Here is a 24,137-nt window from a genome sequence, read left to right as displayed (position 1 = left end):
AACTATTTTATCAGGTAGTTTGATTTTAAACACGAAATTCAAAATTGAATTATTATATCTATTAAACTGATCGGAAAATATTTTAAACGTGATTTAGGTACCAGTACGGAATGTCGATTATTGCGATAAAAGTATGGATAAAGTAATTTCCTGGGATTGTGATCCGGCGTCCAATGTCACTTACGATTGGAGTAAGATGGATAAATAGTTTCCAAAATCGTAATTTCCAAAATCATAATCGGCAGAACCTGATGTTTGTTATCCTTATGGACGTAATAATTCTCTTTTTTATATTGTATTGTTTATATTGTTTATATTGTTTATGTTATTGTTTATATTGCATTGTGTATATTGTATTATATTTTGTATTGTATCATATTTTGTATTGTATCGTATTTTGTATTGTATTATATTTTGTATTGTATGTAAATTTGTTTGTAATGTGGTAATATGGTAAAAATGCAATAAAAAACCATTTTGTTGTAAAATAGGTGTGGAGACGTGTAGCGAGTATGTACTTTTGTCATTAATAGTAGGTGTAGGTACCTACTTCACTGTGATACACGTGTAAAATTTTAATTCAGTGATTTATCAATCATTGCATAATGCAACGTTTCTCAAACTGTTGGCCGCGTTCCACTGGTGAGTCGTCAGTCAATTTTTGGTGGGTTGTGAAATATTTTTTGAATTATATGGATTTCAAGAAATTTATGTTAAATTAATATTAAATATACTTATTAAATATACTTATATTATTATAGTAATATAGTACCAAAAATTACGTGGGTAACAAATAATAATTCGTCGTTTATTTATTTATTACGACGGGTATTCAGACATAATTCAAAGATCGGTCGTTGTATTTTACTTACTATTATAAATGCGATGAAATCGATTTAGATAGGATTTATAAACGGATGCAATAACGATTCTGTAATTAAGATTTAACTGAATGGTAACTATTTGAATATTATATTGTACGTAGAGACAAAGTGTCACCCGAGCTATCACCCTGGCTACGAGTTTTTTTTCATTTTCAACCATCAAAAATATAAACAGTTTTGATCGTATTTTTATTATTTTATTATTATTACACAGATAATTGTTTAAAATAAGTATCGTTATATTTAAACTATACGCAAAAATATCTGGAATTTACTTATTTACCCAATTGCATTTTTATTTATTTGCATTATACGCCTACAATAAAACTTTCATTTAACTAACAATATTTTCTGTTTATCAAAATAATTTTGTGAACTATACCAAATTAGAACCACATTTATTTAATTCTATTTAACGAATTTCCATCAATAATATGATTTGTTTTTGTTTCCCATGAAGTGTTATGCTTTTTAGGCGTGTTTTCATCAAAGTTCTACCATCTTTAGAGATATCCAGACCATCATTTTTTAGTTAAGTTGATAATTAATTTAAACAATTATTATAAGATACATTAAACTCTATAAATTCCAAGTTTTTAATTTATCACATAATATACCCATTTTGTTATTTGAAATACCTAGTTGTATCAACAGTGGTGAAGTTAGAGTATTTTAGATCGAGTAGACGTTGAAAAACAATGGCGCTACGCCTCCCTCTATTTTATTAATTTATTTTATCTATACTGTCAAAAATATTATATTGTGCTTAAAAACTAGAAACAATATAAAATATATTTAAAATGTATATATAAAATATTTTTCAAACTTATAATACTAAAACTCACATGTGTAATTTATTATTCCATAATTTAAAATGTAATCGATTAAATCGTCTGACATAAAGACAAATTACGTAGTATAATAATACAACAAATATTGTAAAAAAAACCAACCAATATCCACGATAGTACGAAACCAAATTTGCGGCGGACGCATCAACGAAATTAAGTGACGGCAACGATTATGGAAAAATAAAAAATAAAACAAAAATATGAACGACAAACGCGTTGCATAGCTCAATGATAACCTGCACTCACTTTCAAATTTTCCAAGCAGCCGTGCCCAGTAGGCCGAGACTTTTCAGATTTATTTTAATAGTGTCTTAAGTATTTGGAACTAGACTATAGAAATTCAACAATACATTTTCTGAACTCGAGGATAGAAATAAGTTGAAATTATTCAATTATAGATAAACCGAGGCTCAGAAAATGTATCTACAATAGTTCTACTATGTTCTGTTCCATTGGTCTGTGATAACAGTTTGTGGATCTTCAATAAATGTTTTTTATGGTAAAATATTTATACCTATGTAGTTAAAAAATAAATAAACAAGCTGTATTTAAAAAAAAAGTAATGAATTTAAGAGATTATTTTGTAATTTTGCTTGTTTGATTTTGCAAAAATGTAAGGCCGCTGCTCTTTGTCCGGTCGGCGAGTGAGTGCGCGCGCGTGTGCGACTATTAAATTAATTTAACATATTTTAATATTTATATTATTTATTGATAATAATTAATAAATAGGTACTATAATTAATGTTATAATATATATTATAATTAATACTTTGATATTATCATGTCTATGGACTATGGTATATTGGTATACACTTCACACAATTGTAAGTGTGACACAAATACTATAGATTATTTACCTATATAATCAATATTATTTGCTTTACAGCCTGTATACAGTAATACTCACTGCAGGGGCTAAAATACTGTGCCCCCCAACACACTATTTGTGTCCCCTGAAAATTGAAGTGTGTCCCCTGAATGACAAATGTGTGTCCCAAGTTTTATAACGTTATTTTAGTTTTGTAGAAATAACAAACATTAATCATTTACTATATTCTTAACTTAATATTATATAGTTACCTATTATGTTAACTTAATTTTAGTACTTATTTTAGGTCTATACCATGGACAATAGTTTTTTATAAAAAAAAAGAAGAAAATATGATAATGGGTCAATACAAAGTAGGTATACTTACATAAAATAGTTAAATTATTCTATGCTGTCTTCCCCGTCACTTGTATCCTAAATAATTATTTATATACATACATTAATTATAATATTCAAACATTTATAACCGATTTTAGTGCATTAACATGAAGTGAAAACGTGAAGTAAATTCATCTCAAAACTACACAACTCCATATCTTCCAAGTTTTTTTCCAGAATTTTATTACAATGAAAAGTTGATGAATTTGCTTATAGAATAGAATTTAGAATCAGTATTCAGTATACACATCTTACGTAGGTAAAATTTAAAAATAAATGTAATACATGTTAATCTAAATGTTTCACTTTAATATTTTTAGGTACACAAATTGACACTAAGTATACACTGAATAAGGAACCTCTAATATTGAACAAGATACCTATTATTCAAAACATTCCTGGTCAAACGATAATATTTCAAAAAAACACTATTTCAATAATCCTAATATGAGTAATGAGATTACTTTACAAACAGTAATGTTTTAATCAAAAGTTGTAGAAATATGTTAGTAGAGATATTATTTGTGTATAATCAAAAATGGCTTTGCAATGACAGTTTTATAGTATTCTATAGCCAATGCAATTGATAGAACATTTCTTCCTGAAATCAAGGTGATATAAGTCTTTAAAGTTCTTTATTAGTTCCCTAATAATATATCTATTAAATAAATAAATTTATATTGTGATTTATTATAGGATATACATTTTGTTAAGAGGATGTCAGCGCACTATTTGTTTTCTCTCTCTGGTCCACGCGCAACATGTACAAATCGCATTAACGCAGAATCATTTTTCTATGTTTTTAAGTAATCTTAGAGTAAAATCATCTATTATAAAAAAGATAGAGAATAATATTTTCGAGGGAATGACTTATCGATTTTATATTTTATTGTTATTTGACTTTGTATTTGACTTTCAAAATAAACAAAAAATGTTGTAAATTTAAATTATGTTTAAATTGTTTTGGTACAATATTTCGACAAATCGATATGTTATTCTCTTAAAAATATTATTCTCTATCTTTTTTGTTATAGGTAATTTTACTCTAAGATTATCTAAAAACATAGAAAAAATGATTTTTCGTAAATGCGTTTTGTCTATGTTGCGCGTGGGCCAAAGAGAGAAAACAAATACTGCGCTGACATCCCCTCAAAGATATCACGAATTCCCCAAAAGGTAAATTGCATTCAAAGTATTTTATCACCATTTGAACGATGAAACAAAGTGGATTATTATCAAAAATTCTCAAAGAAATATCTTCAAAACTTACATGTCACAATATGGATAAAAACTAGATTTACTTGGTAATATATAATTTTAACCCCAACTCCCTCGATCATCCCCGGTTTTAGACACATATTTGGTGTTCAGACCAGGGTTTTTATGTTTAAAACATAAACATCTACAAAAAAACATATTGATCATAATATCATTTTTCTTTTTTTAACAGACCACAGGTATTGAAATTATATCAGAAGGCATAAGGATATTAGCAGATAAAGGTTATTCATACATTCATATTTCGCTGTTAGACACGTTGCTCCAGAGTTATGGGCATAATTTCCAACACCTGGAGGATTTGTTGTCCAACAACTACAATTGTATTGAGTGGCATGTGGATGGCTTTTATGAAACTTCCTCAACAGCTCTACGGAGAACAAACACATTATGAATGAAACACTGAATGATCTATTTTTAAATTAAATGACACTACAAAATGTAATGAATGATTTTTACAAACTTAAGTTCAGTAAAAGGAATATATCGAAAATACAAACAAAAAAATATGTTATTAATTTACTTAATGGCAGAAAATTAAACTGTTTGAGCTGAAACTACCAATGCAAGTTGTCAATCTTATATTATAACATTAAGAGTCCTCTTAACTACTAAACTATTATTTACATTATCTTAACTAATTAATTACATTTCTTTAGGTGCCAGAAACTACAACGAAAAAAGTTTATGTCAAAAGGTCAAAATTAATTTTACAACAAATGGCTGTTATGCAATTTTACCTATTGAGGAAACTATAGAACAAAATTGATTACGGATAAATTATTATTATATTTAGCCCTTGACTTAAAAAATAATATTGATGTTGTAATTAACCATCAAATATTTTATGAGGCAATTAAACTCAAACCACAAGATTATGTAGATCCAAAGTAAACAGTTATAATATAAAAAAAAAAAAAATAATAATATAAAATATGTTTTTTTTCAGATTACAAGATAATAGGGTAGGAAATTTAGTCCGGGGTTCAGTGCGTTAGTACATAAAAATTATTAAATTATTCCTGATAGTGTAAGTATAAAATAGTAATACAAAATAATTACATACAAGACACAGTAGTTAACTATTTACAAATGTTCTGATTACAGGTATACAAACAACATTATCAGACATACAAAAAGTATAATATTGGAAAAAAAATTAATTGGCAATTCAAGTAGACTTGATGTCAAACATTAATAAAGAAAATGTGGTATATACATGGCATAAAGTGTACACTCAAACCAACAATTTAACTAACCACAACATTTACAGAACAGAAAAAATTATATCAACAACAGAAATTAAAATAGATGAAACAGTGTGCTAACTAAAAAAATATTTACGATGGATGAGGCGATAAAACTATATTAGGCATTCAATTTCAAACAAATACTCCATACCTCCAGGACAAAATTTTAGACACACTACAAAATTACAAAATTTTCCTGGATAATTTAAAAAATCTTTTTGACAACAATACACTCGAAGCTTTGGCAAATATTAGAACAAACTCCCAGCCAACCTCAAAGACTGAAGTTAAAAGTTTTTACAGCAGATAACATTATATTTACAAACCTATTTTATGCATATTACTTACACCTATTTAACTTTTAATTTAATGCAGTGCAGAAACTCAGTTACTCCTTACAAAAGTGATGTACAGACATGGAATAGTCTTGTGATGAAGTTTTCTTGTCAAGAAGCATGCAGTTTGCATCTGAATGTGGCAACAGAAAATGTCAATATATGAAAATTAATTAAAATTTATAAAATTCAATATTTAATAACTGTCAATTTTTTTATTATTATAATAAATATATAACAAAATATTATATAATATAATAATATATAATATGGCAATATATGAATCAATTAATTAATAACATATTATATTAACTGTAAAAAAAAAATTCTTCAGAAACTTTTAAAAGCCATATTGGACGTTATTACGGGGCAGTAGTACATGGCAGTATAGTTCAAACTAAATAATCAATAGCATAAAATAATGACCACCTACAGCCCTATGGTTTTGGGTGATCCTGAAAAAAAACACGTATGTCTAGTTAAGAATTGAGAATCTAACGCAAATAATTTTAAAATGGTCTTAATATCTTAAGTCAAGTTTAGTAATAATTTTAAATGCATGCCCTTGAAGCGTAAGTCATATTATAAAATAAAAATCCAACTATCTAACTATAAGTCACTTAAAAACCAAGAAGAATTGATTTTAAATTTCTATATACAATTTAACATATAGGTAAGTAGGTACATAAATAATGATACCTATACCTACTTGGTTATTTTTTTATTAGTGGATTGCGGACTACATGTGTGTGTATATATATATATAATTTGTACTTGCGAGTAAATATAATATCTGCATACAAATTATATTTTTAGATTCTTAGCAGAGCGAGGATGCTATAGAGGTTTTTCAATTGTGTTTGAATATTTATTTATTTTTTTTTTATCCTGTACAAACATTTTTACCAGAAAGAGAGTGCTTCAATTCAAAATATTATAGGATCCTATCTTTTAGAAAATTGGATAAAGATGGTACTTTAGAAATGCCATTTTCTAGATAATTTAATTTAATGCCACGGGAAACACCACCAACAAATTTCGAAAAACCACTAAAAACTGGATTTTAATTTCTAACGCTTTGTTTATCAATGATCACCATTAAAACGAATAAAAATTGTGATGAATTAATGTTTTTTACAATATAAAATGTTCAGACTGACAAACCGTCTCCACTCAGAATCGTTTTTCGTATACAATGATATTATAATATCATTGAATTCAAATTTAATATAATCTATTATAACGCCACTTACTTGTAACCTTCTGTACAGCAGAGCGACATCCACTTACCCGCTTTTTATTTTAATAAGGTATAACTACTTTTTTGTGGCATAAATAGAGTTTAGCTGCCAAGCGATTTTTCAACATTTTTTTGACAAATCTTCCTATGTATTTTAATGAGTTAAGAACAATGGTGCAATCGAAATTTTCGGTCAGATTTAGTTTAAAATGTATAGTTTCCGTATTCCCATTGGCTGTTTTCAAATTAAATCACTTTATTACCCAACAATTAAATAAAAAGTACCTACCTACCTAAGCATATGATATTATGTAATTTCCGATTCGACCAATATGTTAAGAATGTAGCTACTTAAAAACTCAAATTTTGAAAAAAGTCGTTTAGAAACTAAACTGCATTTGTTCCAATATTTCATATTTTTATCCATTACCTAGTTAACTCTTAAATTGTTAGGAAAGCCAGTGTTAAATAAACAAATTATAGTTTAAAAAAAAAAGTAGATATAGGTAAGCAAAATTAAAATTAACTCTATATTCCTTATTTACTGGAACGATTACATTTTCGAATTAATACCAAATCCACCAGAAATCAAAAAATTTTTTTAGTCAATAATGTTTCTAAAACATACTTAAAATCATCACCTACGAATATACCGATGTCTATAGAAAACACTATGGATATTGATTTTAGTTAATAATTAATTATTATGGCTGTAAAATTATGTACTTCATAATATTTTTTTTGTTACCTATACAATTGAATGTGAGTTTTATATTATTCGTACTGAATTCTATTGTATCCGAGTCATTACACAATTTTGTATACCAATATTGTGTTTTGTAAATGGAGTTTTTTCCGTCAAGAAACATAATAATAATAATAAAAACACCTTTCTATTGATTCATAGTTGAAGATGTTGAACTTAAATATTTTTTGTAATTATTAATATAATTTTCCGACTAAGAGAATAACTACTCTGCAAGTCGACCAGAGAATCAACCGCTATATAATACCGAAATATACCAATTTTATACCTCCCTACCTATAATACTAGACCTATTACTCGATATTAGTGATAAACTTATAATTTTTTAAATACAACTCAACCAGTGGCGCATCGAGGATTTGTTTTCGAGGGGTTGTGTTACTTATATACACCATAATGAATTTGGGGTGTATATGGTGTCTCAATCGTAATTCGTAGGTAATCATTAGATTATAGAAATCGGATGAGCTAAAATCGATGGATATTGCAACTGGTGCATGTAAACTCCGCCACTTTTTTCAGTGTTAACTCCACCAAGAAAATAAAACAGATAAAATTGAATTCATTACACTTCATGTAAACAGCGAAAAAAAATCAAGTAACAGAATACACAGTATACAATTAATATAATATACAGATTATTATTAAACAAAAAACCATAGTTTTGTAATAATAATTGTCCTTATAAGTATATGCCAAAAAATATATAAAATATAAAAATAATGATAGACAATAAATTATTGTAATAAGTAATAACTAGGGCTATATTTGATTTTACATATTTTTACATATTTTGTCATAAATACATGTTTTTACATATTTCACAAATATTACATTTTTTTCTCACATATTTAGACAATTACACTGTTTTAATGTCTTTTCGTCAGAGTTCAGAATGATTGAAAGGTTATCACGGCTATATATTATATTATTATATCGACGATCTTTTGAATTCGAAAAATTTAAAGTGCATGTTATTATTATAACTGTAATCAGGTTAACTAGATAACTAAATAAATAAACATTTTTTATTACATTTTATTTTATTACCTATTTATATTATTATAAACATTTTATGACAATATCGGCGATCTTTTGGATTCGAAAATTTAAAAATAAATGCGTTATTAATTGTAACCAATATAATTAGATAAATATAAATTTTTTATTACAATTTATTATATTATTGATTATTATTATTATTTACCTTCAGATCGTCCATTTTTGCGACTTGTGTGCTGACGACTCGTCGTCGCGTGTCTGGATAGTTGGTGGTGCGTGACAAATACCTATAAACGGCAGAAGCGGTGTCGGTGTCGGAATGGGGAATGGCGAAGAGGCGTCGTTCTCCGCGGCACAGACAATAGTATAATATTATACTTGGTGGTGCGCATAAAAAATGGTGTAAATGGTGCGAATGGTGTAAATGACACAGCGATTATACTATATAAGATAATATTATATACTGCGAGCGAGTGACCGCGGGAGACGTCGACGCGGGTTGTACCGTAGACAAAGAAAATACGCGTGCGAGTGCTTCGACGGCATCGCGGTGTACAATTATTATTATTGTAATAAACAATTTAAAATAATATATTATAATTTTATTATCTCGATTATTATCTATTATAGGCGCTGCTCTTTGTCCGGTCGGCGAGTGAGTGAGAGCGCGCACATGTGCGAGTATTAAATTAATTTAACAAATTTTAATATTTATCAGAATCTTTTTTCGTATGCATTATGCCAGTGGTTCTCAATCTTTTTTGTACCGCGACCCAAATTTCCCCCGAAAAATCATTCACGACCCTCGTGGTTCAACTTTTCAAAAAGTATTTATTGTTTATTACTTTTATTGGGTATTTATTATTTCATAGGTTTATAAATTATAATCAATATATTTTTACAAAATAATGTACTTTTAATAATGAGGCGTAATATACCCGTCGTAATAAATAAATAAACGACGAATTATTATTTGTTACCCACGTAATTTTTGGTACTATATTACTATAATAATATAAGTATATTTAATAAGTATACTTAATATTAATTTAACATAAATTTCTTGAAATCCATATAATTCAAAAAATATTTCACAACCCACCAAAAATTGACTGACGACCCACCAGTGGGACGCGACCAACAGTTTGAGAAACGTTGCATTATGCAATGATTGATAAATCACTGAATTCAAATTTTACACGTGTATCACAGTGAAGTAGGTACCTACACCTACTATTAATGACAAAAGTACGTACACGTTACACGTCTCCACACCTATTTTACAACAGAATGGGTTTTTATTGCATTTTTACCATATTGCCACATTAGAAAAAAATGTACATGTTTTTTTTTTTTAACAAATTCAATATATTTTTATACAATTAATGTAACAATATAATACAAATTTTAATACGATACAAAATATAATACAATACAAAATACGATACAATACAAAATATGATACAATACAAAATATAATACAATATACAAAATGCAATATAAACAATATAAATAAAACAATATAAAAAAGAGAATTATTACGTCCATAAGGATAACAAACATCAGGTTCTGCCGATTACGATTTTGGAAATTACGATTTTGGAAATTATTTATCCATCTTACTCCAATCGTAAGAGACATTGGACGCCGGATCACAATCCCAGGAAATTACTTTATCCATACTTTTATCGCAATAATCGACATTCCGTACTGGTACCTAAATCACGTTTAAAATATTTTCCGATCAGTTTAATAGATATAATAATTCAATTTTGAATTTCGTGTTTAAAATCAAACTACCTGATAAAATAGGTATATTATGTTTAAGTTGTTTAAATGTCATAACATAAAATATATCCGCAAAAAGTTGGAAAATCTATAGTAAGTTTGAGGACCGGGATATTGATGATGAAAGCTCGTCATCGGCGAGTGATGTACCCGCCGAAAAACCCGTCTTCCGAACATGTAGCTCGGCAGAGACGCTATTGAAACATATGAGTGCGTGGAACTATAATAAAATAGGTATATTTAGCAATTTACAGTGGAAAAGAAGAGCTAATAATTCAATTTTGAATTTCGTGTTTAAAATCAAACTACCTGATAAAATAGGTATATTATGTTTAAATGTTTAAATGTCATAACATAAAATATATCCGCTAATGATAAATACTTGAGACGTGTCATCTGCAAATTACGATTTACCATCATATCGTATGCTCAGTGAAGTACCTAATTTAATTATTTCAAAAGGATGATATACCTATACTGTGTATAAGAAAATTTTTTATGGTCATATTACTACTTCAATTAGTATGACTGCTATGGTAGTTGTCTAGTTACTGTCCGTCCACGTGTTAAGGACGATATGCTAGTTATTCTGTCCAATATTTTCCCAGATTTAAAGGCAATATTGCAATCAAAACAACAGCAAAATAATATGTCACATTGAAACGTGTACCTATACATAAATAATTATAAACTATGAAACAAGGTGATTATTACTATTTCATAATTATTTAATAATGTATTATTGTATTAACTCTCAATGTTATCATTAAAAAATAATTAGGATCGTTTCGTTATACGTTTACCATTTTCTACTTTACGGGACACCCCGTAAAGTTTTGGTGGACGTCAGTGATGCCCACGTTGCCACTCGCTCGCTGCGCTGCATTCGGACAAAAAAAATCGAAAATATCCCTCGACTTGCTATGCAACACCACCTCAAGTTGGTCAAAGGGTAACTGCCGTATATCTTCTCTCAATAACGACCTTGATTTTATATGTCTAACGGAAAAGATCCAATAATAAAAATAAAATGTATACATAAATATATTTATTTTTTTTTATTGGTTGGGAAAGGGGGGGGGAGGATGGTCTCTAGTATGAAGGTTTATTCTACAAAGGGGTCCATGACTCAGAAAACTTATGACTTACAGCTTTCTTATAAGTGCCCATCAAACAATGACTGAATTCATTTGACTTTGCATCCGGTGTAGGGGAACGTGAGGATGTTGAAACTCATTAACAGTTTTAAAATACCTGCAGAATTAAGCAATATTAGATTCTGAGCGAAGTGATGAATGTATTGATTTTACAATGATGTGTGTATTTTTATTTTTTTTTTGTACATTAAATTTTGACTGAATGTTTATATTAGCATTTTCTATACACCATTACATTTTCCAAATATTTTGACTTATTTTGAGCTGTTTACGGACATTTTCAGTTTCCATATTTTTAAGTTTTTTTTTCTATAAATTATTTCTATAAAATAATTAAAAATCCTTTGTCACAGTTTTTATTTATAAGCATTTAAAGTTCAAATTTTGACAAAATACGGTAAAATCACAAAAATTAGCAAATTAATTTGAGTTGAGAATTCATAAAAATTTTTCTTTTTAAATCTAAGATTTGAAAATGTAATATAAGTTTACTCATAAGTTTGTCTACCTTCATCAAAAAAAAAGAATGTTTGTATTATCATTTTCTATACACGATAAAAATTTAAAAATAATTTGTCTCTTTTTGAGCTGTTCACGGACATTGTTAGTTTTCAATTTTTTTAGTTTTTTTTTCTATAAATATTAATAAAATTTTATTTGTTGGGTAAAAAAGCGTGAAAATGTAATATAAGGCTCAAAGTATATTATTTGAAAAATCAGATGAAAAATATGAAAAATCCATACCTAAACACAATTTTTTTTATAAGCATTTAAAGTTCAAATGTTGACAAAATTTATCAAATTTATAATTTAATAATTATTTTGTAGTTCAAAATTTATGAAATGTTCAACTTTTATAGCTAAGCATTGAAAATTGAAAACAGATCTTTCGTCTTTATTCCGTCCGAGGACTTTCCGCGTCCATGCTCGGACCTTATTGGCGTTCCGCGCTAAATTTACAAGCCGCGCGCGGCCGTACTTTTTTCCTGTCGGGCACGCTGCGGCGGAGATTACGTGCGAACCGAGCGCTGCCATCGCGCGGTTTTTTTTCGAAAATTCGAGCCCTTTTCAATACGTCTGCCCTCCCCGTTAGGTTAGGTTAGGTTAGGTTTTTACGAACCACGTTCGTAATTCGCCGGGACGGCGAAACGATTTAAGAGTCATAGATCTGACTCTAGTTATCAACTCAGTATAGGTAGGTAGGTAGGTAAGGCGTTGACGCGGATGACATGCGGCTCGTGGTTTCGATGCCGGCCGACGGGATTGTCGTTAATTTGCGGCGGTCGTGTAAAACCGAATTTTTTTTTCGTGTTTTAGTATTTTCATTATTTACCTTTTGCTATCACTTCTGCCGTCTATTTAACGAAAATTTGAGTTTCACCACCATTACGGATTTCGTACGACCCCGTTCGGATTGTATTCGCGTTCCCTGCCAAATTTATAGGCTGCGCGCGGCCGTACATTGACATCGACGAGTCTCAGGCCGATTGACATCGAGGAGATTGCCTTTGTAGTGTCACTATTACTATATACAGGCTTGAGTATATGCGCTCGAAATTTTATGAATTTTTTTCACGTAATTTATTACTTAATTTTGGGTTTTCAGTGACAGTAATGAACGCTGTCCGCGATTCGACGCAGTCAGATTGCATACCTGACAACGTGGCCTGGCCGTCGCACATTGTTCGCTATCTGACGAAGTCGGATTGCCTATCCGAATAACTGAGGTGACTGACCTGCTGGACACCCAAAAAATACGGTGGCTATATGATTTGCATGGACGCCCGAAATGTTTTACATTTTTTTTTCACGTAATTTATTACTTAATATGCGTTTTCTGCAGCAGTAATGACCATTGTATACCTGTTGCCGTGTCATAGAAGTCAGACGTTGTCCTCTATCCGACGAAGTAGGCCCTTATTACTTCGGCAAACTTCATTCGAGGTGACTGACCTGCTAGGCAACCAAAAATATATTGCGGCTGTATAATTTGCATGGACGCCCGAAATGTTTTGAATTTTTTTTCACGGAATTTATTACTTAAATTTGCGTTTTCGGTGACAGTAATGAACGCTTTCCGCTATTCGACGCAGTCGGATTGCATACCTGTTGCCGTGACCCGGCCATCCCACATTGTCCGCTATCCGACGATTGCCTACCCCGATAACTGAGGTGACTGACCTGCTAGACACGAAAAAATAGCTATTTGATTTTTTTCGACAACACTCAGGGCCAACACCGGGGGGTTGGGGGGGGTCTCCCCCAGCGACGCTCGGAGAGTTAGTTTGTTTATAAACTCAATGTGTTTAAAATTATTCACTCTTTGTATACCTTTCAAATAAATATCTACCAGCCCACTAAATCCAAAATAAATTGTCAGGTGCAGCGAAAGCAGTATTCGCTGCACCGTGCGCACGCGCCTATGGGTTTAATGGTTCAAAACTATTTCGACATGCAGCTCTATTATATTATATAAAAATTATACTATTATTTTACCTACGTAAAATTCAATTTTAAATTTTTTTAAATATTATTTTGTATTAACTATTCGACTATATTGACGTTTGCACGTTCTACATAATACATATTATATTATTATTATTTACAATTCTTGTATTGGTTTTGGTCGTTTATGTCGTATCCGCCGGTGTAATGCGTTAGGTATTATATGATTTATTCAGCAGTTTTCGTCGCCTTTAGTGTAGCGTTTATACTGCATGTCCACGATCATTACTTTGCATAATCGACTAACGAGTTTTTTTATTTAAAATATATATTTTAACGATTTTTTTAGTCGTTAAATCTGTAACAATTGATTATACACTCAAAAAAACGAAAAACAAAGAAATTTTTTTTGTTCACATCAAAATATGTTTATTACATATACACAAAAAAAAAGTAAGAAAATGTATGAACAATTTTGAAAAAAAAATAGCACATTGGCTAAAAAAAAATATTTGACACAATATTATGCGTTTATGCTAATAAATAAAAAAAAAAATAATATCTGAACAATTTAAGAATTTAAAATAATTTAATAAAATTTAATGAAAAAAAAATACGACGGACAGGATAGACACAATAAACAAGGGGGGGAGAATGCGAGATGGCGATTGGTGCTGAAATGCAGTGTTGATGGCCACTGGTCACCTCTGCACGTTCTCCGACCTGTCCCGCGGGTTGACGAGTTTCGCTGGCGCGTTTGCTCGGCCGCTTGACGACCTTGCCCAGCCGGCGAGGCCAGACCGAGACAGCCATGGGAGCGACTACGGTTGACGGAGACGGACGGCGGCTAAAGCGCGATGTCGCGCGCGTCGACGGTCAACGGCGTGACGACTCGGCCGACGGACGGCGAAGACCAAGACGCGGAACGAGCGAAGTAAGATTTTGTGCTGCGGAACCGGCGGGGACGAGCGAAAATGCCGATGTGGGATTACCACTGGGCGAAAATGCGAAAGTCAGCGGACCACAGCGTGATCCTTGACTCTCGGTAATTTTCGCCCTGGCGTTGTCCCTTCGGCCGCGTCTTCGTTCCGCATCCGCGGTGAAGTCGCGCATCGCCAGACCCTGTGAAACAGTAAGTTTCCGCGAGTCCAGCTACGCTGACGTCCCCGTGTTCCTAGCACGCAAATCTCCATACCACTCACCCCGTGCCGAAGTCTCCGCCACTGCCGTAGTACCGAGTCGTCATCGCCGTCGTACCGAGCCGGTGTACCGTCGGGCGGAATCGTTGCCCGCGCCGGTACCTCTACTATATAGCCGCCGTGTCGTCGCCGTCTTCCGTCACTGCCGCTCCGCGTGACCGTAACTGCAGCCGGGCGCTCGCCGAGCCGCCAGAGGGTCCCGCGCGTCAACGACGACCGAGTGCGCTACGCCATCGAAACCCGTCGCGCCGCGGGTGGTCGAAGTACGTGCGCGGGTGACTTACCGCCGCGCACCGTCCCGCGTCCGTGCTCTTTCTCGCATCCTCCCCTCCATTCCGTCGCCGTCATCCTGTCCGTCGTCTTCAGCCCAGGGGCGAGCTGCGGACGGCTTCTCATCGGCGCCAGCACAGACCGCGGAAAAAGCGTCTGACGCCTTTCCACCTCGTACGACGAAGTGGATCACATTTTCCGGGTGTGCTGCCGCCGGGTATCCAGCCGTCCGTACAACTCACCAAAGCTATTCCTCACAGCTATACCCCTGGCCGGCTCGATGTTCTCATCATCCAACACGTCGTCGAGCGGTCCGCCCTCGGGAGTCGGAGTGGGATCGACAGGCCCCGACTCCGAGGACGGTGCGTCCCCACACGACGACGACGCACAAATGTTCGCCTGCAAAACGGAATGGTCGTCTTCTGCTTCCGAAATTTTCGAAACACCTCGACGTTTTCGTCACACTCCTTCCCATCTGCGCCTCCAAGAATCGGATTTTGTCCATCCGACTCCGGGGTCTGATCGTCGCCTCTTGCAGTAGTGCGACCGAATCAATGGCAGACAGAAGAAAAGTCACTAGACGCACGAGGTATTCGTCGCTTTCGTCAGCGTAAGTGGCTTCCATTTTGTTTACTGCGATGTCTTCTAAGGTTTCGAGTAATATGACGTTTGCCGCGTAGCGTGCGATGTTGTAATAGTTGCCATATTTTATTTTTCGGGTGAAGATAATTTCTACGTGCACGTTCGGATTATTGAGAATTGGTATTGAGCTAAATACAATTAATATTTTAACGCAGAGACCGATCTCCGAGAAAATCTCCTAGACGACGTGTATTACCTACTAGCCAGCTAAATTTTTAACTTTTTTGTATTAAATTTTCAGGTTTTTGACCGTACATCTCCTGTATAATATAATTAGTAATTAATAATTATACAATATATTATGTAAGTTGTAAATATAGGTATTATATTATTAATTATTTAATTTTAACATTTAATATTGGTCATAGGTATTAAATGTTTTGACTCGATTAAGAGCTGAGACGGTCTGTCGGCCTATTATATTTTATATTAAGAGAATGTCAGCACAGCTATATTTCGGTATAAAAATATGTTTTCGAAAAAAAAATTTTATGCCGAAAGTAATATACTTAGCGTAGTACAATCTATTATCAAAATTTAAGTACACAACATTATCTAGCGAATGACATATCCATTTGGCTTTTTATAAGTTTTTAACAAAAATACGATATTTTTATGTTGTCAAAAATTTTAATTTTTTAGTCTTAAATACCTATCGTTTCAGTTGTTTAATCTACAAACGGATATGTCATGCCCTAGATAATGTTGTGTTCTTCAATTTCGATGATTTGATATTTTTCTCTAAAATCACTCTAAACCTTTGTATTTGTCATGTTTCGTAGGCATGTTTTTTGTTGTCAAATTTAATTTTTCATCCGTAATGTGCTGCCACCTAAGGACGGCGACGACGTCTACGGTTCCTTCTCCCACCACTACTACAAACGGCGTATTATTTAAACTAATCAGATTTCTAGGAATAAATCTCCATTACGATATTACCTCGTTATTATGAAATAGTCATAATAATTATTATTGTGATGTTTCCAGTAATTATATTATATAAAACGGATCACTACCTTTTTTTCCATAATAATTTGTTCCAATATTAATATCACACTTTTGAGGACTTTTGTTCCACAAAATATTTGTTCTAGGTACTCATAAAGGCCTCATATATAGACCCATAAAGGTTTAAGGTTCTACTAGATCCAGTTGATCAAGATCTATCTAAAGAACTTTCTTTATAGACGTCCTTGCTAGAACAGTACATGTTTATCTTATTAATTCATTTTTTTTATAAACCATTGTTCATTTTACATTTTGAAAATACAAATTATTGGTTCTTAAAGGACTCGCAACACAATTTTTTTTTATTTTAGTTTATTGGTGAATTAAGTCCAAATAATGAAAAAATGTTTGGTAAAAAACCGAAGTTTAAAAAATTATTATTCAACGAGATAATGAAAGTCGATTAAAAGCCACGTGCCATCATAAATCATTCAAGCAAACTCGTTTTTCGTGTTGTGATGTCCTTTAAGTAAAGGGAGTTTATTTCAGCACAGTTTACGACTAACATCGCATAAATATCAAACTTTTGAAAATATAGGGAGTGTTATAAACTAGCAATTGGGTTAATTGCTTAGCTTATAAGTTGCAGGTAGCAAGACCATTGGTAGAGGATTTCTTAACCTTAACCTAACCTAACCAAAACATAGGTATGTCCACGATGTAGAGAAGAGATGGTGATAAACTGATAACACTCGGCTTGGCCAGGAGAAAAAAAGTGGCTTAGTTTTCGACGGCAAATTTGTAGTTTAAATAATATCTACTGGGAGCACCACAAGCTTCAAAGGCCGGGTGTTTGAATAATTGCATTAGACGCTATATATTTTAGACACATGAGTATTGTGTTTTATTGCATTGAATCAAAAATATTAAATATTATAAATATTGTATTTATGATGGAAAATACCTTTGTGTACCTACGTTTATTTATTGGTATTTCAATAAGATAATTTTAACGTATGGTATGCATATTGCAAATCATTTATTGCCTTATGATGTACTTTATTAAACTGCCTAGAAGTTTACAATTAAAAATTATATCAAAATTGCAGATAACAGAATACAGGCCATTACAAATTTAATAATTTCTATATATTATAAGTAACTCAAATCTATTTATATATACCTACTTCATTATATTTACTTTTGATTCAATATTTACCTAATATTGGTATTTGGTACCTTCTGTTAAAAATATTTAAATATATCTAAAACACTATTACATTCATAGTAATAGGTAATGTGCCTAAGTATAATACATAAAATAGTATACATATACGTAAGTAGTTATCACATAATATTAAAGAAGTAGTTACAATTTGGACTGTTTTGACAAATTTTTTTGTTTTCTCAGGGTTTAAAGTGGGAAAAAATTCCAGAGGGGACTAATGTCTCCATATAGTATTAACTTTTAAGCGTTCAATTTATAATTTTATGTATGATGCCTAATAAATAAAATCCTAATTTGTTAAACGCATTTTAACCGTCATCAGAGGTAGGGTTTACTGAGTCCTCCTGCACCCCCCCCCCCCCCCCACTTTAACCCCTAAGTGTTCTATGTTGTGACTTATAGATAATATCCTGATTTGGGTAGTATTTTTTACAAATTAAGTTAATTTAAATAGTAATCTAGATTTACTAAAATGAACAAATGTGTTATTTAAATAAAATTATAATTATATCCCAATCAGATTATAAAAACATAAAACTTAAAATTAAATATGTTATAGCCTATAGGAATATTGTAATAAAGATAAATTAATATATAATACATTTTTACAAAAGGTTAAAATTCGATTTACTTAATATGTACCTAATAGTTATTTATTAATTATAGTTTATCTTACATCAAGATAAAAGTTATAAAAATATTGTTTATTACCTAATAATTATCATATTAAATTATAATATTTAAGTTTAAAGTATGAGTATCCGTATCTTGAAAATTACTTAAAATGATTTTATGTACAAATAATAATAATAGGTACTCTATATAATTATTATATTATTATGGAGTAATGCTATTTAGTAATTACCTACTTAAAATTTATAAAAAATCATGTAAATATTTTTTTTGTCTTTAATATAGTCACAGTATCTTTGGAGCTCTAAACAATGAAATATTTTTTCCTTCACTTACGCTAGCGTATCTTGTCTTACAGCCTGGTACATAGCATTTATTTAGCATTTTTAATTATTTAATTTACCTATTAAACTTTTAAAATAATATTTTAAAACTTAATATAATATTTATTGTTCGGTAACTAAACATTCAATAGTAGACATTTAAATGGACAGTCATAGTTCATACAATAATTCTAATACATTTTGAACAATATTGGGAAGGGATTTATATTTTAAATACTATTTGTTATGACTGAAGTCTACCTCTATATGTTTATTTTATTGAATTCGTGAATATATTTATACAATACATTAGTTTGGTCTATATTTAATGCACCATAATAGCAAATTATTAATATAACCGGCCTTTGAGTAATGTGGCGGTGCCTAGCGGTATTCATGTTAATTTTTGCCGTTAAAAATTGTGCCACTTTTTCGCGGAGTATTATAACCTTCTCTTCTCTACATCGTGGGTATGTCTATTTCAAGTAGCTATTAATTATAATTATTCTACAACCGGGGACTGGAAAAACGACGACGACGTTTGTATTATTCGATCTCGCGTATTTTATAAAATTCGAGCTAGTAATTAAAATATGCGTCTATGTGTGGATAGCACATTTTTCGTGAAATCAAATATTTATTTTAAGTCTAAAAATTAAAATTAATCGCCAAAATAAAATAAAACAAACTTACTTAAATATCGACTCTTTCGGTGGAATCCATGACGTGTGCTCTTAGAAAACTATGTGGAAACGCTCCAGATACAGAACTGGAAATATTGTGATTTAAGAATAATAAAACCATACGGAACGCAGTATGTATTTGTTCATGTCTGCTTTGCTTATTGACATTTTAGAATTTTTAATCTACTGTGTTCTTCTTCAACGATTTTAGAAAATGCCATAGAATATAAACGATGGATATTATATTACGCCAATATGATGAGTCCACAGATATAATATAATACAACTTTTTATATCAGAGAGTTCCGTGTTTAGGAACCATTTGTTCATTAAAATGTTATATACCACTATAACCAAAATAGTTAATAATTTTAAATTTAAATTATAATTGTATAAGAAAAACGATTATGAGCGAAAACGATCAGTCAGCCTATGATATAACAAAGTATATTTGACGATATTATTGTGAACAAAGTAATTTATATATAAATTGAACATTTTATAAATTTTTAACTAAAAAATAATTATTAAATTTTAAATTTGATAAATTAAGTTGAAAATTAAACTTTAAATGATAATAAAAAAATTGTGCCTATGTATTTTTTAACTGCTATTGTAACAATATATCAGGAGCCTTGCATTAAATTTTCACGTTTTTTTACCAAACAAATAAAATTTTATTGATATTTATAGAAAAAAAATCTAAAAAAATTAAAATTTACAATGGTCTGTAAAAAGCTCAAAAAGAGTCAAATTATTTTCAAAATTGTATGATGTATAGAAAATTCTAATATAAACATTAAGAGAAATTTTCAAGTATCTACAGTCATTCGTTTTTTAATTACAACAAAATAAGAAAATCGTTACATGAGAATCGAGTGAATATCAAATGTTGTAAAAATATAAATTTCAAACGCTCATAAAAGTTTAATTTGACTTTCTTCTAGACATTTTTTTTTTTTATAAAGGTAGACAAACTTATAAGAAATCTTGTATTATATTTTCAAATCTTAGATTTAAAAAGATAAAATTTTTATGAATTTCTAACTCAAATTAATTTGCAAATTTTCGTAATTTTTACGTATTTTGTCAATATTTGAACTTTAAATGCTTATAAAAAAAAATTGTGACTATGGATTTTTAATTTTATCCGTTTTTGAAACAATATACTAGGAGTCTCCTATTAAATTTTCAAGCTTTTTAACCAACAAATAAAATTTTATTGATATTTATATAAGAAAAACTAAAAAAAATGGACACTGAAAATAACCGCAAAATGTTCAAAATAAGTCAAAATATTTGGATAATTTTATGGTGTATAGAAAATGTTAATATAAACATTCAGTCAAACTTTCATATACCTACGGTCATTTGTTTTAGAGTTGCATCAAAAACCAAAATCGATTTTCTCGAAAACAGATTTTGCATAAAAATTCCAGTTTTTCCTTAATTTTTCTTTTTGTTTTTCACGGCGCTCTTGATAATTACTGGGATATTTTTGCTTTCAACCCCCCAAAGTACCAACTAGATTCACTTTACTATCAGAAAAAATACTGTTGAAGAAAATCCAAGGACTTTACTGTCCTAAAAGGTGATGATAGACACAAAAAAAATAAAAAAACACACATTATTGTGATTACTAGTTTTTAGATAAAGGTATTCAGTAAATACATCAAAATATCAAATTTACAGTACAGACTATAAATTGTTATGGGTACAAACTAGATTTGTAAAATTCCTAGTCTAACATTTTCCCCGAGCACGAAATTAATAATTATTATTTAATAAATCAATTTTAATTGTATCGGGTAGGTATATTTTATATTTTAGACTAGTACTCTATGTCTCGATCTAGTTTCGATAAATTAATTATAAGTTTGAATTCCATATTAGAGTAAACTAATGACATTATTTTAAATCCTCAAATATTTCAAATATTTGGATGAAAATTATTTTTTGTGATTAGAAACAAATTATTGTGACATGCAATAAAGGTTTTTTTTATCAACGTATACATAAAGCTATAATATAAACGTATTCCAATTATTACATTACCTTTACAATAGAAGTATTCATGTTAACATAAATAATGTTTAAATGTACATATTATTATGTAATATCTCTGGCCATATAATATATTTTCAATTTTGAACAATATTATATTATTTTGTTGTCATGGAGATATTCGTTTGGATGTTTATTCATACGTCCGATTACACATTTTTAATCAGTTTATATTTCGCCACGAACCATTGACTGTCGAACTATAGTAATTTCCTTTACATAATTATATTTAATAATCAATTTATGATATCATTAATATATCTTATAGTAAAATATTTTTTTTGTCACGCCTCCGAAAGTTTGGTTTTCGACCACAGTTGAAGCGTTCGAAAGCGTCCTTTTTCCATCCAGCAGGCGGTAAAGTGGAAATCCCCAAAGTGCCAGGCGGAAAAGAGGAAATCCCCAAAAGTGCCGGTCGGAAAAGAAGAAATCCCCAAAGGTGCAGGCCGCCGGGCGCGTATCCCCTGCACAACCAGAAACTAAAATGTATACCTACCACGGTTCTTACAAAACATAAACTTTTGGTTACATCTCATATGTATAGTATAACCTCCTTGCATGACGCATTAACATTTAAACATATTTAATTTGCACTGTTCCTAGATAAGTGCGTCGAACGATGCGTTAGTAAGTTTATTTCACGCAATTTGTATAATAATCTTATCATTTACAATAATAAAATATACAAAGTGAAAATTGTAATTTTGAAATAAAATAAAATGTCTTCCATGAAATTGTTTTTGTAGAATAGTCTATAATTGTTGCATAGATCCCTGCATAACCTTTTTCATAAACGCAGGGGCGTGACAAGAAATAGTATGTGTGGCTCTCGCGGGAAGGCCATTTCAGTCTTGGACGAAACACGACGCCCGCGACTGAAATGGCTCACTTCCCGCCCTTGCCACACAATATACTATTCTAACTTTGCATAAAGTATAATAACGTTGAGGAAGAAAAATCAAAAAAACAATTAATACGTTCCACAGAATATCAAAAAAAAATGGCTCTCATCAGTATTGTAAATACTGATGAATTGAATGCCACACGGATGGATAATCTAGAAGCAATATTGGAGAGCGTAATTAACGGCAATTATTTATATTACGAGGACACGATCGAGGATTACGATAGTTTAATTATAATATTCGTGGAGCCTATGATATTCGTCTTGGCCAGGAATTCATCTTGCGGCGAAGCGGTGTCCGTCACAGAACTATCGGATCCATGAAGATAATTGTGCGACGGTCACCAAGGACACAACGCTAGAAGATGCAATTCAAAAATACGACGACAACTTCGCAGAGCCTTGTTGGTTGGTCGACGCAATTGAGCCGGCGAAGGACACGGCAGTGCACCAGCATAGCGGTGAGGCAGCAGCAACCGGGAAACGAGTTCCACAACGTCGAAACAAGTTTTTGACGGGATGGAAGCGCGTTTTCTGCGCGCTGTGCTGTTGCGGGCGACAAAACCGTCAGTAGCTCACGCTTGGGCCGAAGACGACGGACAGGATGACGGCTATGCAAAGGAGGTGAGGGGATACGAGAAAGAGCACGGACGGTGCCCGGCGGTATGTCACCCGCGCACGTTCTCCGGCCACCCATGGCGCGACGGGTTCGCGGGCGTAGTGCGCTCGGTCGTCGTTGACGCGCGAGACCTTCTGGTGCCTCGACGAGCGCCCGGCTGCAGTTACGGTCGCATGAAGCGATGGACGACGATGACACGGTGGCTAGTAGAGGCAACGATCGTTGCCCGCGCCGGTACCGACGATGACGACGCCGACGGCGACTCGTTACGGCGGCAGTGGTGCTGGACCCGCGGAAACCCGTCCGTCACCAATGAGTCGTCGTCACCGTCAACCGTCAACGCGCACGACATCGCGCGATAGCCGCCGCTCGTCTCCGCGTCGTCCATCGCTCCCGCGGCCGACTTGGTCTGGCCTCGCCG

The 24,137-nt window shown here is 31.8% G+C and overlaps 3 long non-coding RNA genes across 6 annotated transcripts; 2 read left to right on the top strand and 1 right to left on the bottom strand.

The window, feature by feature from the left end:
• Positions 1-2,702: 2,702 nt before the first annotated feature.
• On the top strand, positions 2,703-3,500 carry LOC132946170 (uncharacterized). Its single transcript, XR_009664675.1, has 3 exons — positions 2,703-2,917; positions 3,041-3,197; positions 3,263-3,500. It is a non-coding gene; the product is annotated as an uncharacterized LOC132946170 (long non-coding RNA).
• A 1,385-nt stretch (positions 3,501-4,885) lies between these two features.
• On the top strand, positions 4,886-5,437 carry LOC132946235 (uncharacterized). Its single transcript, XR_009664684.1, has 3 exons — positions 4,886-5,110; positions 5,170-5,250; positions 5,328-5,437. It is a non-coding gene; the product is annotated as an uncharacterized LOC132946235 (long non-coding RNA).
• Positions 5,438-10,229: 4,792 nt separating this feature from the next.
• LOC132946893 (uncharacterized) lies at positions 10,230-13,957 on the bottom strand. 4 transcript variants are annotated; one of them, XR_009664792.1, is made up of 9 exons: positions 13,799-13,957; positions 13,582-13,711; positions 13,092-13,494; positions 11,751-11,855; positions 11,405-11,600; positions 11,074-11,271; positions 10,911-10,997; positions 10,614-10,821; positions 10,230-10,530 (listed from the first exon to the last, which is right to left on the bottom strand). It is a non-coding gene; the product is annotated as an uncharacterized LOC132946893 (long non-coding RNA). The 4 variants fall into 4 exon arrangements; XR_009664790.1 differs by having other exon boundaries at positions 13,582-13,957; XR_009664791.1 differs by having other exon boundaries at positions 13,092-13,497; positions 13,622-13,957.
• Between the last annotated feature and the right edge of the window lie 10,180 nt (positions 13,958-24,137).

This window comes from Metopolophium dirhodum, chromosome 6 (genome assembly GCF_019925205.1).
Source record: "Metopolophium dirhodum isolate CAU chromosome 6, ASM1992520v1, whole genome shotgun sequence".
Classification (NCBI taxonomy): Eukaryota; Metazoa; Arthropoda; class Insecta; order Hemiptera; family Aphididae; genus Metopolophium; species Metopolophium dirhodum.
Note: the sequence above shows the minus strand (reverse complement) of the source record. Positions and strands in the feature narration are given on the sequence as shown.